Here is a 14,080-nt window from a genome sequence, read left to right as displayed (position 1 = left end):
CATGTTTGTTCAACACTGTATTCATGCATCCATTTCATATATTAACTATGATTCCACTGCATGCCTATAGATGGAAGGCTACAACATAACTGAAAGCTTATGGCTAAAACAATAACATATTATATGCAAATTATCTTTAAAAAAAATAAGTTAATCATGCATAGTCATTTGATGAGTTACACTCATCTCTAATTATGTTTGAATATCAATCAGGTCAATTTAATCATGTCAAGTATCCTCGTTTTTATGTTCATTCTGTGTTTATTTAGTGCATTTATCATAATATAATGTAATTCCCTTATTTTTCACCATTTTGTGCTGCATTTCCTGTATAAAAGAGGCTGGAAATATTTTATTTATTATTATTATTATTATTATTATTATTATTATTATTTTGTCCCAACAGTTAAAAAAAATAATCAGTGTAACAACTTTATGTACCTGTTGTAAGTTGTTTTTTTTAATCCATGGGTTTTGGACACTTGATTTCATTCAAAGTGATTTGCATATAAAATGCTGTTCTTTACACACATACACAATGAAAGAAAAATCTTTCTCCATTCCATGCCTAACATTCCTTTTATTTTGAAAGCTATGGAGGTTCCGGTCCTGTTCTGTATTTCTTTGTGTACCTTGACGCAGCTCTCCGAGTCTCAGAAGAAGTGGAGGGCGGATGACTATCAGTGGAGCTGAACAATCTCTCCAACCTGAACATGATTACAGCCTTTTAATGTCAAACACTGGATGACATTACAAACCAGGTCCTTGTCAGAAATAAACTGTGGTGGAGAAGCCATTAGATCAGGCGCAAAAGAGTATATACAGCTGATTGAGATGGAATAACTTGAAATCAAACATCCAGTTAGTGTGCCCTTATTTGGTATAATTTATATTACCTTTTCTGTACCAAAAGACCTGTGAAGTGATTTGAGTTTGATGGCTTATCAAATTAAATGTGGCTGGAAATTAATATCACAAATTGTGCAAATCTGAAACAGATATATGGAGCTCCCTTTAATGCTCCTATAAATAGAATGCAAATGACAATTAGACATGTTGCATTTTAAATCCTCATATATCTCTCCTTTGAACTGTATCCAAATGTCAGCCTTAGACACTAGCAGATAAAACAAGCAACATGTGTGTCACGGATCAGCTGTTTCTTTAACAGCTTTACACATTTCCTGGTACTGTGGGGCGAATGGTCCAGTGATTCACAGTTAATTGGCCTCATTATCCTTCCTAATTGCCCTTGTAATCATTCCAAACAATGTGAACATGCCGTTCTACATAAACAAATGCTATCAGCGTGTTTCAGGGATCCATAAAAGTTAATAATTGGAGTCTTCAGGGGGCGTGGTGCTGAAAAAGATGTGTGACTATGACTTCTGAAATGCCACTTGGTCTCTTTTGGTCTGTGTGTGTGTGTGTGTGTTAGCACCTCCTCTTGCTGCAGGGTCAAAGGCCTTCGGTCCCATTGCACCCCTGAGCTAGCAGAGGATTAGCGGGATTACCCCAGAGCTGCCATGTCAGTCAGAGTTTCACCAGAGACAACCCTGCCCCCTTCATCTAAGCCCCTTATCTCATCTCTCAGACACTGCTATATATGATATAGTGTGTGTGTGTGTGTGTGTGTGTGTGTGTGTGTGTGCTAATCCTAATAGTTGCATTTCCACAGTGCATGAACACAAGATAACCTGTTTGAGAAAATGTGTACATCAAGGGATTTGGTTGGAGCTACACAGTCAAAGTTTGCCCTTTTCGCTCTGTGTACAGACCGTGTTTGTCTTTGCACTGTGTACGTGGAACTCTCTGGGTGGAAGTTGAGTTCAAGTGATGTTAGAGTATTAACTTTATACTTACTCTAAAGTCCACTTGTCTTTGTTTAGCTAATGAAAAGTTGGTCAAGTCTTTGACAGATTACAACAGGCCTTTATTTCTCCACCCAGAGCTTCCAGTATGAGAACACTGTCAGTAAATATAACTATGAGCAAATCACCACGTCTGTTTTGAAAGAGTTATAATATGTTTGTCTTACTTGTTCTTTTCACGACAACGTATTAGTCACAACCAGAGCTTTTCTGACAAATTCAGCTGGCTCTCGCCAAGTGTAAGCACACTGGAACATTCTGATGGAGCGCTGCCAGGTGAACAATGAACGTCTCCTTAGAAATATTTTGTCTGGAAATGGTACAACTGACAATGTTCTCAAGAAAATTGAATGCAATTTAATTAAAGCAAAAAAAGGGATACATTTCGGTTAAATTAACTGATTAATCACTAAGAATGTAATGAGGCGAGATTAAATTGTGCTTATATTAACCCTTGGGCTATTATGTCCTTTAAAAATTCTGATAAAAAATCTTTACCATGCCATGTTGGTATCAGTTTTTTCAGCGTTACCTCACCTATATGTCCTGATAATTAATTTTTAACTTACTTGATAAAAATGTTGAACCCAAAAGAAACAAAGGAAAACATAAAATTCTGATCTTTGAAAATTATATTTCAATACACAGCATTTTAAATGTTGCAAATATGAATGCAGGTTGCAAATATAACATATAACAGGTAAAATGAGGATAATCTCTAGTTCTATATTTTTATACTAAATATAATTGACATTATCTCCGGTTTAACTTGGCCGAATATAATCCAAAAAAAATCTGGCATGAAGTTTCAAGCCAGAACTTTAGAGAGAAGCTGGCGGCAAGGCTCAATGCTGCTTCATATTTATGTCTTCACGTCATGAAGAAGTAATGTGCCGGTGGTTTCATGGTTAATTTATGCATAGAAATTCAGTAAAAAGATGGGACATTCCCATTTAAACCAACACAGCAGGATGGTCTGAGTCCTGCAATTTTTATGTGTACTGCTACAGATATGTTTCTCTCCAACCGTGAAGGCATGACCCGCCATACTCTGCCTCTGATTGGCTTACCCTGATATTCTTCCTCTAACCTTAACCAGTCTAATTCTTCATGCCTGAACCAAACCAACAAAGACAACAAGTGCCATACAGTCAGAAACAGAGAATGATGATGATTTTGACATTGTGCAAAAAAGAATTGGCATTCCCTTGCTGTTGCAAAGACCTGTGACTGTTGTCATGGGAAAATTTCATACAAAATGAATGTAAAATTCACATTAAAAATTCCAAATAAATTGACTTGTTGCAAGAAGCTGACTCACTGAGGGAGTTTTGCAGTTACGACCAAACAAGCAGCCACGAAATCATTAGAATTTTAAACTTAGCTACATAGCCAACTATCCATCTGGAGCTGACAACACACTTTACACACACATAGCAACCAGCAACAATCATCAATTTCTAATGAACTAGTCAAACGACCACAACAAACAGATCAATGTCCAAATGTCTACTCTCATTCTATTTCTACAGATCTATGCTTGCTTTATATAACACAGTTTTAAAAAAGGGGACATGGGTTTTTATTTTTACCTTTTTCTGATGTTTCATCTGTGTCTGCACAGAAGGGACTGACAGACTTCAAAGGAGAAGGATGAGACTTACAGTAAAAAACAAAGACACTAGAGGGAGGATACACACACACACGCACGCACACACACACGCGCATGCAGAGAGTACACAAGCAGACACACTTTTTCCAGAGTTCTGTAAAATTGTGTGCGCTGATTTGTTCCATCTGTTGTGCTTCATGATGCATGGAGGCTACACCTCATATACACACAGACACACATAGACACACACACACACGTGATCACCACTCTGTGTCACCTCACAAGGACTCAGGAAAAGCAAACCGGACACACTAAAGGGAGTGCTTGACTTATTCTACACATCCTCAATATGATTACACCAACTGAACCGTGTTAACTCTCCTGCAGCCATAACACATGACATAAACGGCAGCTCATACATGAAAGCCAGACCCTTAAATAAAGCCCAGCATCAGGAAACACTCTGATACTGTACTCAGGCGTGTATCATGTATCGCACTGTGCACCTACGGTATAAACTAATGCAACCTGATCTAACCTTTGTCTGTTTGGGTTGTCAGTGTGCCAATACGGAGCCATTTTCTAATTCGGTGAAAGTTCTGAGTTTTCACACACAGTAGTTGTTGCTTCATTATGAGGAAAAGAAAAAGCCTTAAGCTGTTTTTCTTCCTAACAAGGACACATGGCGTCCCACACATCTGTGTGCACAATGCTGCAGCTAACAACCGGCGCTTTCTCATCTTTTTATTCTGCCAACTTAAAACTCTGTGTGTATTCTGTGTAATTATGGTAATATCTAATGTGCATTTAATACACAAACAAACATACTGTACACACACATCATGTTGCGAGGACGTCACCGATGGAGCAACCTCCAGATGTCAGGGATCTGAGTCCATTAGAGGGTAAAGTGGACTGATGGATGATCTCATCCGCTGCTCCATCCCACAAAGAACAAACAAATGCAAACAACAGTCAGGCAGACAAGGTCTTACACATGCAAAGCCCTCAATCTAATGACAGGGTTATTAGGTGAGCAGAGAGGCAGATCAAGACACTGCTCTACCTCCTTAAGTCCCCCTTTAAGGTCTTCAACTCGGGCTAAGGCCATTAAAATGTCTATAAATTCTTCGGAGCCGCGCAAGAGACCATCTTATCTTCTGTTGAGGAATAACTGTAGCCTGAGCAGATTCCCTCACTTGATCCAATAGAAAAGGTCTTATCCCTCACTGCTGTCCTCCTGCACCTGGAAGCAGGCCTGTGGCAGGTTGCACGGCTCAAGCAGGCTTAGATATTCAGGTCCTGCCAAGTCTTTAACAAACAAAAAAAAAATCCCATAATGCTGTTTGCTCTTCTATCATAGGTGGGTGTGAAACAGTGGCTCTATTATATGAACAGAAATAAAGATGTAGTGACCTGAGCATTTGTGAAATCACGGTGGCATCTGGATGCAATTCTTAAAAAACATGCAGCTGGTTCTTAGTCTGCTGATGACAATCGCTTTAAAACTATTTATCCAGTTAGATAAATCAAAGCTTCTCCAACACATGTAATTGTATTGGTTTAAGACAATTACCTCATGCTGACCTGCCCTACTGGCCTTCTTTTACTCTATAAAGGAAGTTTTATTTAACCCTCTGGAGTCCATGAAACTTCTTCATGACGTGAAGACATAAAAATGAAGCAACATTGAGCCTTGCCATCAGTTTCCCTCTAAAGTTCTGGCTTGAAACTCCATGCCAGATTTTTTTTGATGATATTCAGCCAAGTAAAACCGGAGATAATGTCAAATATATTTAGTATAAAATATTGAACGAGAGATTATCCTCATTTTACCTGTTATATGTTAAATATGCAACCTGTATTCATTTTTGCAGTATTTGAAATTCTGTGTTTTGAAACATAATCAAGATCAGATTTTATGTTTTTCTTTGGTCTTTTTGGGTTAAAAATTTTGATCAAGTATATCAAAGTTAAAAATTATTTATCAGGAAATCAGGAAATGGTGAGGTAATGCTGATACCAACATGGCATGATGAAGATTTTTTAGCAGATTTTTAAAGGACATAGTAGCCAAAGATTTCAGGAGGTTAAGCATTGACATTGTTTTCAGTTTCTTCAATAACACTGAAGTTAAAGAGGTTTTGCATCCGATAATCATATGAGTTGTCTGGATCTTTTTCACAAGATCCAGATGGTTCACAACTTCATCCTCATGGCTGCACAATGTTATCACTTAATTTTCGGGTCTATTTCAGTAGGGTCTCTGCCACGTTTAAAACATTATATGCAAAAAAAATGTGTTTCATTCAGTTGCTAATTAATCCATCAGTAAATGAAACAGAGTACATCAATATACATTTAAAAAAATAAATAAATGGAAATAAGTAAGTTAATGGAGGAAGTTTCATTGGGATATCTAGTTAAACATGTTTCACCTATATATCTATAGTATCCATTGGTGGAGGAAATATTCAGATCCCTTACTTAAGTAAAAGTACTAATACTAGTGAAATAATAATAGTGAAATTACTCAACTACAAGTAAAAGTCCTGCATTCAAAACTTACTTGAGTAGAAGTGCAAAAGTATTAGCATCAAAATCTACTTAAAGTATCAAAAATAAAAGTTCTCGTTACAGAGAACGACCCACTCACTATATTAAAAATATATTATGAAATTATTTGTATTGATCCATTTATGTACGCAGCGTTTCAATTTTTGTAAAGACAGGGCTCATTTTAACTATTTAATACACTGTTATGAGGTTGTTGGGTTTTTTTTTTAAGTCTAATAATTTTAAATTTATCATGTTTTTATGTTAGATATTGACCTTAAAAGTACTCCAGTAAATGTGCTGGAGTAAAAAAAGTACAATATTTGCTTCTAAAATGTAGTGAAGTAGAAGTATGAACATACCTCAAATGGAAATACTTCGTATTGCTAATTTTACTTAAGTACAGTCCTTGACTAAATGTATTTAGTTATATTCCACCACTGGTAGTTTCTCCTTTTAGATTTAGCAAATCATATTTCACAGTTGCTTCTGCTTCAGGTGTTACTTCTCAAAGATGTTTAACATCATCACTGTCAAGGTTCAATTAAAAGTGTGAAACTATGTGTTTATTATTTCTGTCATATGTAGTGAAATTTGATTATGTACAGAAATATAATACTTGTATATGCTGTGCGGCTTGTTTACATCCGACCACATTACGCCTATATTAGGCCTTCTGTGTAATTTTTTCTGTATTATATTTGTCATATACCACTTATACTATATTATGTATAAATCTGCATATATTTAAATATATTTACTTCATGCAACAACGTATTTAACCTATTAATATGTTTAAATATTTTTTCTCCAATGTGCAATATCTGTAATATGCAAAGTATTTTCAGGAAAACAAACAACACAATAACATATATTAATATTAATGCCAAAACGCAGAAATGTATGTTAATAATGTGTATATAATGTATTATTCTTATTCTTATTATTCTTATATCTATGTGTCTGTATCTTGAGCTGCTGTGACAACTAAATTTCCCCACTGCGGGATAAATAAAGTCTTATCTTATCTTATCTATATGCCTTATTTGTCCTCATTTACAAGCCTTTTTTGATCCCCAAAAATTCACACACAGTCAGTGTGTTTTGTCAACCCTCCACCACTGCTTTATTATCATAAACACAGATCATTTCAAAAGGATAGCGCAGCCTTGGCATGTGACCATTTCCAAAAGCAGAGCCCAAAGAACACATGTTGACTGTGTTCAAAAGGTTGAAGCGAACATTCACTGGCAACAGTGGCAACTAGATACCCTGAAGTGGAAGGCTTGGAGGCAGGGCGTCCCTTAGGGGGTATATCCTGGATGAAAATGTAGCCCATTATTCGAGCTGAGAACAGGTGCTTTCAACAAAGAACGCTGCATCATTATGGCCCTGTGGGAAATGAGGGAGAATATCAAGGTCCAGGAATTTACGATGTAGCCTTTTGAAAGCAAAGCAGATCAGATGCCAGGGTTGTGAGTCAAACTAGAGAAGCCGTTTATAGAATAAAGATGGGAAAGCAAGGACAGCTTCTTCTACATTAAGCAGGAATGGAAGACAGTTTCTCTCCACCAGGTTAGCTGGACAGAAACATGAAAATTATTACTTGCGCAAAACGTTATTTTGAATCTGCCATGTATGATGGATCACGTTATTATTGTAATTATCTCTGGATGACACATAAACACTCATGGTGCAATTATTTTTTATTTTAACATCCAACCCAACACTTGAAATACTAATGGGTTCTCTTCAGGCTCTCTAAATCACAAAGAAGAAGCACAAAACAAAGAGAGCAGAACATGCTGCAGCATGATTCATCAACCATTTACTTCAGGATTGCTTCTTAATTATTTGATCTTTACTCTCAGCCTGTATTTATTTTTCAGTGGAGAGTCGTGCATGTCAGCAAATACTCGAAGGTCACAAGAAAGCAGATCTGTGGCCAAGAAAAATCTCCAACTGAAGCTCCATCTGGGTGGAGGTCCTCTAAAGACACGTTATACTCCACATTTCCACCACCTCTCCTTCCTCGTGCTTTTGTTTCAACATTCCTGACGTGTTTCTTCTCTCACTTCCCTTTCATTTCACTCATCAGGTACTTACGAATCTTGCTTCCCTGCTCAGATATCTTGAGCAGAGTTAGACGAACCGGGGTTCAGATTGTTGCCTCTAAAGCTTCCTCACTCAGGGTAACCTACACTCCGCCCGTTGCCACCCATAGTGTTGATCGAGCTCCGTTCTCTCTAGCTCCATGCTCGCTGTAGCCTTCATCCAGGGCCGTGGCTCCTGTCAGACAAGAGCAGGGTCGCTTTGATCTGAGATGACAAGGCTGTGTGGTCCCTGTGCCCCAGGCCTCCTCTGTCACCACAGGCAGAATATGACAAGGTCACTAAGAGGAGGGCAGGGGGAGCACGCACATGATCTCCAGTCTACCTGTATGACTGAGTGCAACACTGGGTGGGAGGAACACGGCTAAAGACGACCCAGCACCCCAAGCTGAGATTGCCATCAGACAGCGCTGATTTAGTTCAGAAGCTGTTCTGTGCCAAAACCAACAGACTTCATTGATGAAAACAATAATTTCACCTGGCAGACCACAGCAGATGCTGCCTCGATCGTTTGGTGTAAGTTTGGATACAGCAAAGTTACGCAATGACACAAATAAACTAAACAGCTGAGGTAGTGGTAGACCAGACAGTTTTCTGGAGGTAAAATGACTGTTTTTGTAAAATGAGTCTAAGGCTTTGAAGACAGCATAGACAAAAACTTCAGTTCCCCTTGTTGAGGGATATCTGCCAAATATAGCATATAATTAAAACTGATATTCATTTTGGGTGGCTAAAATATGTGTCGCTGCTGCCCCCGTCCACAGAAGTACTTTGCCTAGCTGCTGTGCCGGTCCTTCTTTTTGAAACTAGGGCTGACCACCATCTACTGTAGACAACACACTCACTATTAATAAGAACCTCATACAACCCTGCTTTAATAAATCTGAACTATCCCTTTAACTAAATATCTCTGTCTGCAGTTACTGTTTTTCTCCCTGCAGAGAAAAGACTGTTTATTCTGTGTTTTAGGTTATTTTTGCAGATGAAGTCCATTCTATATATATTTTATTGTTCATTTTATGATCATTAAAGACTTTCCTTTCGAGGGTAACCTTTTTTATGTTCTGTTCATGCCTGACAAATATTTCACCACTGCATCTGGGTCTCTTATAAAGTCCATGTGTGTCCGTGCATGACACAGTAGATAAGGAAGCTGACTAACTATAAACCATGCATGTAATGGATATGGTTTTTTATTCCTTGTGAACAGTAAATGATACTTGGCGCCTCAGTGCTGCAAAAGTAAAAAGTTTAATAAGAATACAATGAGGGCTCAAGACATTTCCTGGCAGAACACTTAAATAAATCAAAAAGAGCTCAAAGACTGCTAATGCTGTTTGTCTCTGAACTACACTCATTACAAATGTACAGTCATTTTTCAGTCTTCCAGTTGTATTTTCAATCAGTCACGCCAGTTGTCATATCCGCCGACTTTATTCTCTTGCAGAAAGCCGGCTGAAATGAAGTAAAGCTGGTCTGTGGGCAAGCAGTCAACCCCCCGAGGACGAGACAAGACAAACATGATAAGAGGCTGTTGGTAAAATTACAGACTGCAGGCAGCCCTTAATGGAGTTCAGCGCAGGGTTGAGGGAAGTAAGGTCAGTCAGTCATCGAAGCTCCTACACTGATGCTTCCTACATTCCTGAGCACCAATGTCAACAGGAAAAGAGGCCGATTATTACATTAAGGTCAACCTTTTAACCAACTCCTGAGAGGACAAACATGCAAACTGTATTGAACTTTATGTCCAAGGAGAACGCTCCCTTTAATAATAACATACTGATCATATGTTAACAATGCATAAAGCAGCTTAATGAAGCCAATACAAACAGCGTATTGATGATTATGAAGTCTCCCTGCAGAGCTAACCGCGCTCATTAGCATTGGATAAACACACTGCTGCACTTTAAACATGTTTAGTGTATGCATATTTCATAAGGGCTGTGGCAGTCCATTGAAAATTCAACCTTTTCCACATTTGCAGCACACACTACGGCGCTAAGGGTGGGCAAATACCATAAACCACATAAACCACCTTTGGTATACATACTTTCCTGAGGTCATGATCGGGAGTTTTTGCCAAATATATACTCCACAGGTCTTAACTCAGGGATTTAGCTCTCTGAACATTTGATTTATGGACCCTTCAGTGTTCAGTTTGGCAGAGCCATTCCTGACCTGAGCCTCTAAAGCTTTAGGTTTGAACAAGTGTGTGGTATACTGCGCTCTAATTCAGCTTTGTTCGCTCCGTGTACATTTTACTTTTCCCATGGTCTATGAGCAATCAGCTGTAATATCCTGCCTGTAAATCTCTCTATCACCAGTGGCTGCCAGCCCAGGGAGGAGTTGGCTTGTCCCTCAGGTTGCTCGCCTCACATCATAAATCCTGAACCATCTGAGCTCAATCTGTCTTTCAGATCCATGAAATGCCAAGGCTACCTCAAGGCCTTGGTTTCCACTAGTGTTCATATCAAATGTGCTGCATGTGTGTGTGTGTGTGTGTGTGTGTGTGTGTTCATTTAGAAATGTTCCATCTTCACCTGCAACAATACCAGGATGTGGAGTTAACAGCTTTGATCTGCAGTGGTGGAAAGTAACTAAGTACATAATAATCAAGGACTGTACTTAAGTATGATTTTGAGGTACTTGTAGTTTACTTGAGTAGGCTATCTTTTTTTTAATAAACTATGAGTACAACTTTATAGATTCACGGGTAGAAATTCCCAAACTACACAGCAGATAAAATAGTTCAAATAAGAAAAATGAAAGGGGGAAAAAGCATAAATCAATGCCACTTAACACACTAATTATAGCCTTAGTTAGAGTGCAATGCCCATTTCTGCATACCCCTCTAAAAAACAGAAAACCAAACAAGAGAATACATATAAAGCAGCAAAAAACACAAACAATGGTGCAATAAAAGTACCATTAGCCAATCACACATGACTACATGAATTATAAAATGTAAAATGATTCATTTTAAGCTCTGTGGATAAGAAGTTCCACATATTGATCTCCAAACAAAAAAAGCCATCTTTCCTCAAGGCATCTGTTCTCTATTCATGCACTCTTTCAAGCAAAACTATTACATCAGTGTGCTTGCATGTATGTACATGCTCTGTCTCTGAGCACAAATACATTCACAATACACTGCAGTTGCAGCTCACCACACCCCAGTTAGCAGTTTCCGAGTCAGTGCTCTATGTTTGCATCCAAGAAGATATTGGTGATGAAAGGTGCTGTGAAAGCTAACAGCTTTGTAGTTGATATGAAAACACCTTCCTCTCCATTCTATGTACACACCTTATATATAGAATCCATGAGTTGTTAGTGTGATTAAGCCATCACCATCTTCTCATTTGGCCAGAGAAAGAAACATGTTTTATTTACATCTCTTTACTGTCCAACATGCAATCAGTGTTCCAACGGCTGTCTCTCAGCTCACCTACAGACCTGCATTTAGCGCCTGAGAGGTATTTGTGATAACCATAATTTTCTGTCATTTGATGCATGTTTAAACAGCCCCCGTAGTTTAGACCTGTAATATCTCTCCCCCTCAGATGTCACTGCGTTTTCATTAGGACTGGCGTTGGGCTTGCTGGGGCTCATTATGGCCCTAGATAACCCTTTAAAGACGCACCACAAAGTCTGGCCTCTGTGCTCAGGCTTACCTGAAAGGGCGGGTGTTAATACCTATGGTGAGCTTTGTTTCTCCACCCAGTCTGTACTACAAAGACAAGCATACCTCTCTGCTTTCTGCAGCTCTAATTGAAATATCAGTGATTGATCTTTGAATATAACGGTTGTGGCATTAACATAAAAGTGAATTTCCGTGGATTAAAAGGGGGGCCTGTGAGTTATAACCAGGGCGTGTACGACTCATGGTGCCTGCCTGCTGCCTCGCACACACCTCCTTGATGAATATGTCACACTTTTCTTTAATGACAGACCAAAGCCTTGTAACGACACACCCCTCACACCCAGACTGATTGATCTGGGTAATATGATACTATGTGTCTGAAGATGAAACACAAACATGATGAACGTGGCGATCCGGCCAACGTGCCATTAGGTCCTTCCTAATGCTCTGCCCTTGTTTGTTTTGATCAAAGCTAACACTTGACATACCAACTTTTTGTTTCCAGCATGAACAAACACATCTAATGCAGCCATGTCTCCTATAAGTTACGTTCTATAACAACAAAACTGCAATCTCAATTAGGTTTCGACGGAAATGTATTTCCTCCTAGATCTAGTTTGTTTTTGACATATCACTAATTTGTTTCTAATCGAAGTTCATGTAGGGAGGAACTGGGGTGGATGATTGATCAAAGAAACACAGGACCGTCACTCAGGAGATCATTAAACATGAAACGACCCCAAATTTTGTACGAAAGTTAAAAACAACCCATATTTGCTTTTGTAGTAAACAGCGCCCTCTTGTGGCCGCAGCATATACGAAGAACGCCGAGGAGGAAGTGATGTTACATGGGTAAAATCAAGGGCAGAGCAAGAAAACAGCAAGAACGGCATGGTCAACTTAGGTTAGCTCTAGCAAACACAAGACTTTGACCAAAGAGACCGGTGTTTGTTTCCCAAATTAAACCAAAAGTCCATGCTGCATTGACATCACATAACTTCAGAGTGGAACCTGTGCAAAGCTGCATCCCATCTATATCCGCTACGTAACTTTTTTAACTTTCTTTTACTAAGCCTAACCATGTCCTTTTTTCCCCCCTCAACTAAAGCAAACCATTTTTGCTTAAACCATAGACTGTATATAAATAATGGACGTAGTGGTTTGTGGACTGCCTATTGGAAGCATCGAGTTACACTCATCGCCATCTTGCGTCGCCATCTCGGCTCGCTTTGGTAGTGAGTCAATCAAAGGTCATTTATTTTCTTCTAAATGGGGCCATTACTTGAACTATTAACATCAAATTGTAAATGGTAAATGGACCTGCACTTATATAGTGCTTTGCGACCACTCAAAGCACTTTACACTACAGACTACGCTCATTCAACCGTTCACACACACATTCATACTGGTGGCAGAGGCTACCCTAAACAGTCCCACCTGCCACCATTGGGAATTCATTCTCACACCGATGAACGCAGCATCGGTGTTAAGCAATTTGGGGTTAAGTATCTTACTCAAGGATACTTTAACATGTAGGCTGCCATGGTCAGGGATCGAACCCCCAACCATCCAATCGGTGTGTAACCCGATCTACCAACTGAACCACAGCTGTCTTGAAGAAGATTTTTTACTATTGATTGAGACCATAGTGTTGTCCTAAAAAAAAATCTGAGGTAATAAATCAAGTTATAAATTTCTCATTTTGCATTAAAATGAATGGACAGAAATATTTCTGCAGCCAAACTTAGCATCCCCTAATGGAATTTTTGGTAAAATGCAGCTTAAGGCACTTCCTGGTTTGCCTCCCTGCTCAGACCCGGAGGTTGCCACCTGGCTTAAACCTAACCAAAGTGCAGCAATTTCACAGTGTTAACTATCTACTGAAAACAGGATGTATATGAACAAACAACCTATTTGGTAGTTTGGTTTGGATGACTTGTTGGAGTTAAATGATCAACATTGACCGAGTTTAACTTACTACGTACGTACTATGTACTAGATAACTTTGGTAACCAACTTGATTCATGTGATATATTAAATGAAAAGCACTTTATATGTATATCCATAACTTAAGTTATATAACAGTCATACTTATTTCAGCCAAAACCATGATCTTTTCCTACACCTAGTAGAAATCCGGGACACAATAACTTTCCATCAAAATCGGATTGAGAATGAAGTTTTGTTGCATGCAAAGGTCTTAGTTGGTTCCATACCATGCCTCAGTGTAGGAACCATGGGGCATTCATCTGACCAGATCCCTGTCAGAGTGCAGCCCACATATCAGTAG

The sequence above is a fragment of the Centropristis striata genome, chromosome 13, assembly GCF_030273125.1.
Source record: "Centropristis striata isolate RG_2023a ecotype Rhode Island chromosome 13, C.striata_1.0, whole genome shotgun sequence".
NCBI classification, from domain to species: Eukaryota; Metazoa; Chordata; class Actinopteri; order Perciformes; family Serranidae; genus Centropristis; species Centropristis striata.
The sequence above is the reverse complement of the archived record's forward strand: the minus strand, read 5'-3'. Positions refer to the sequence as shown.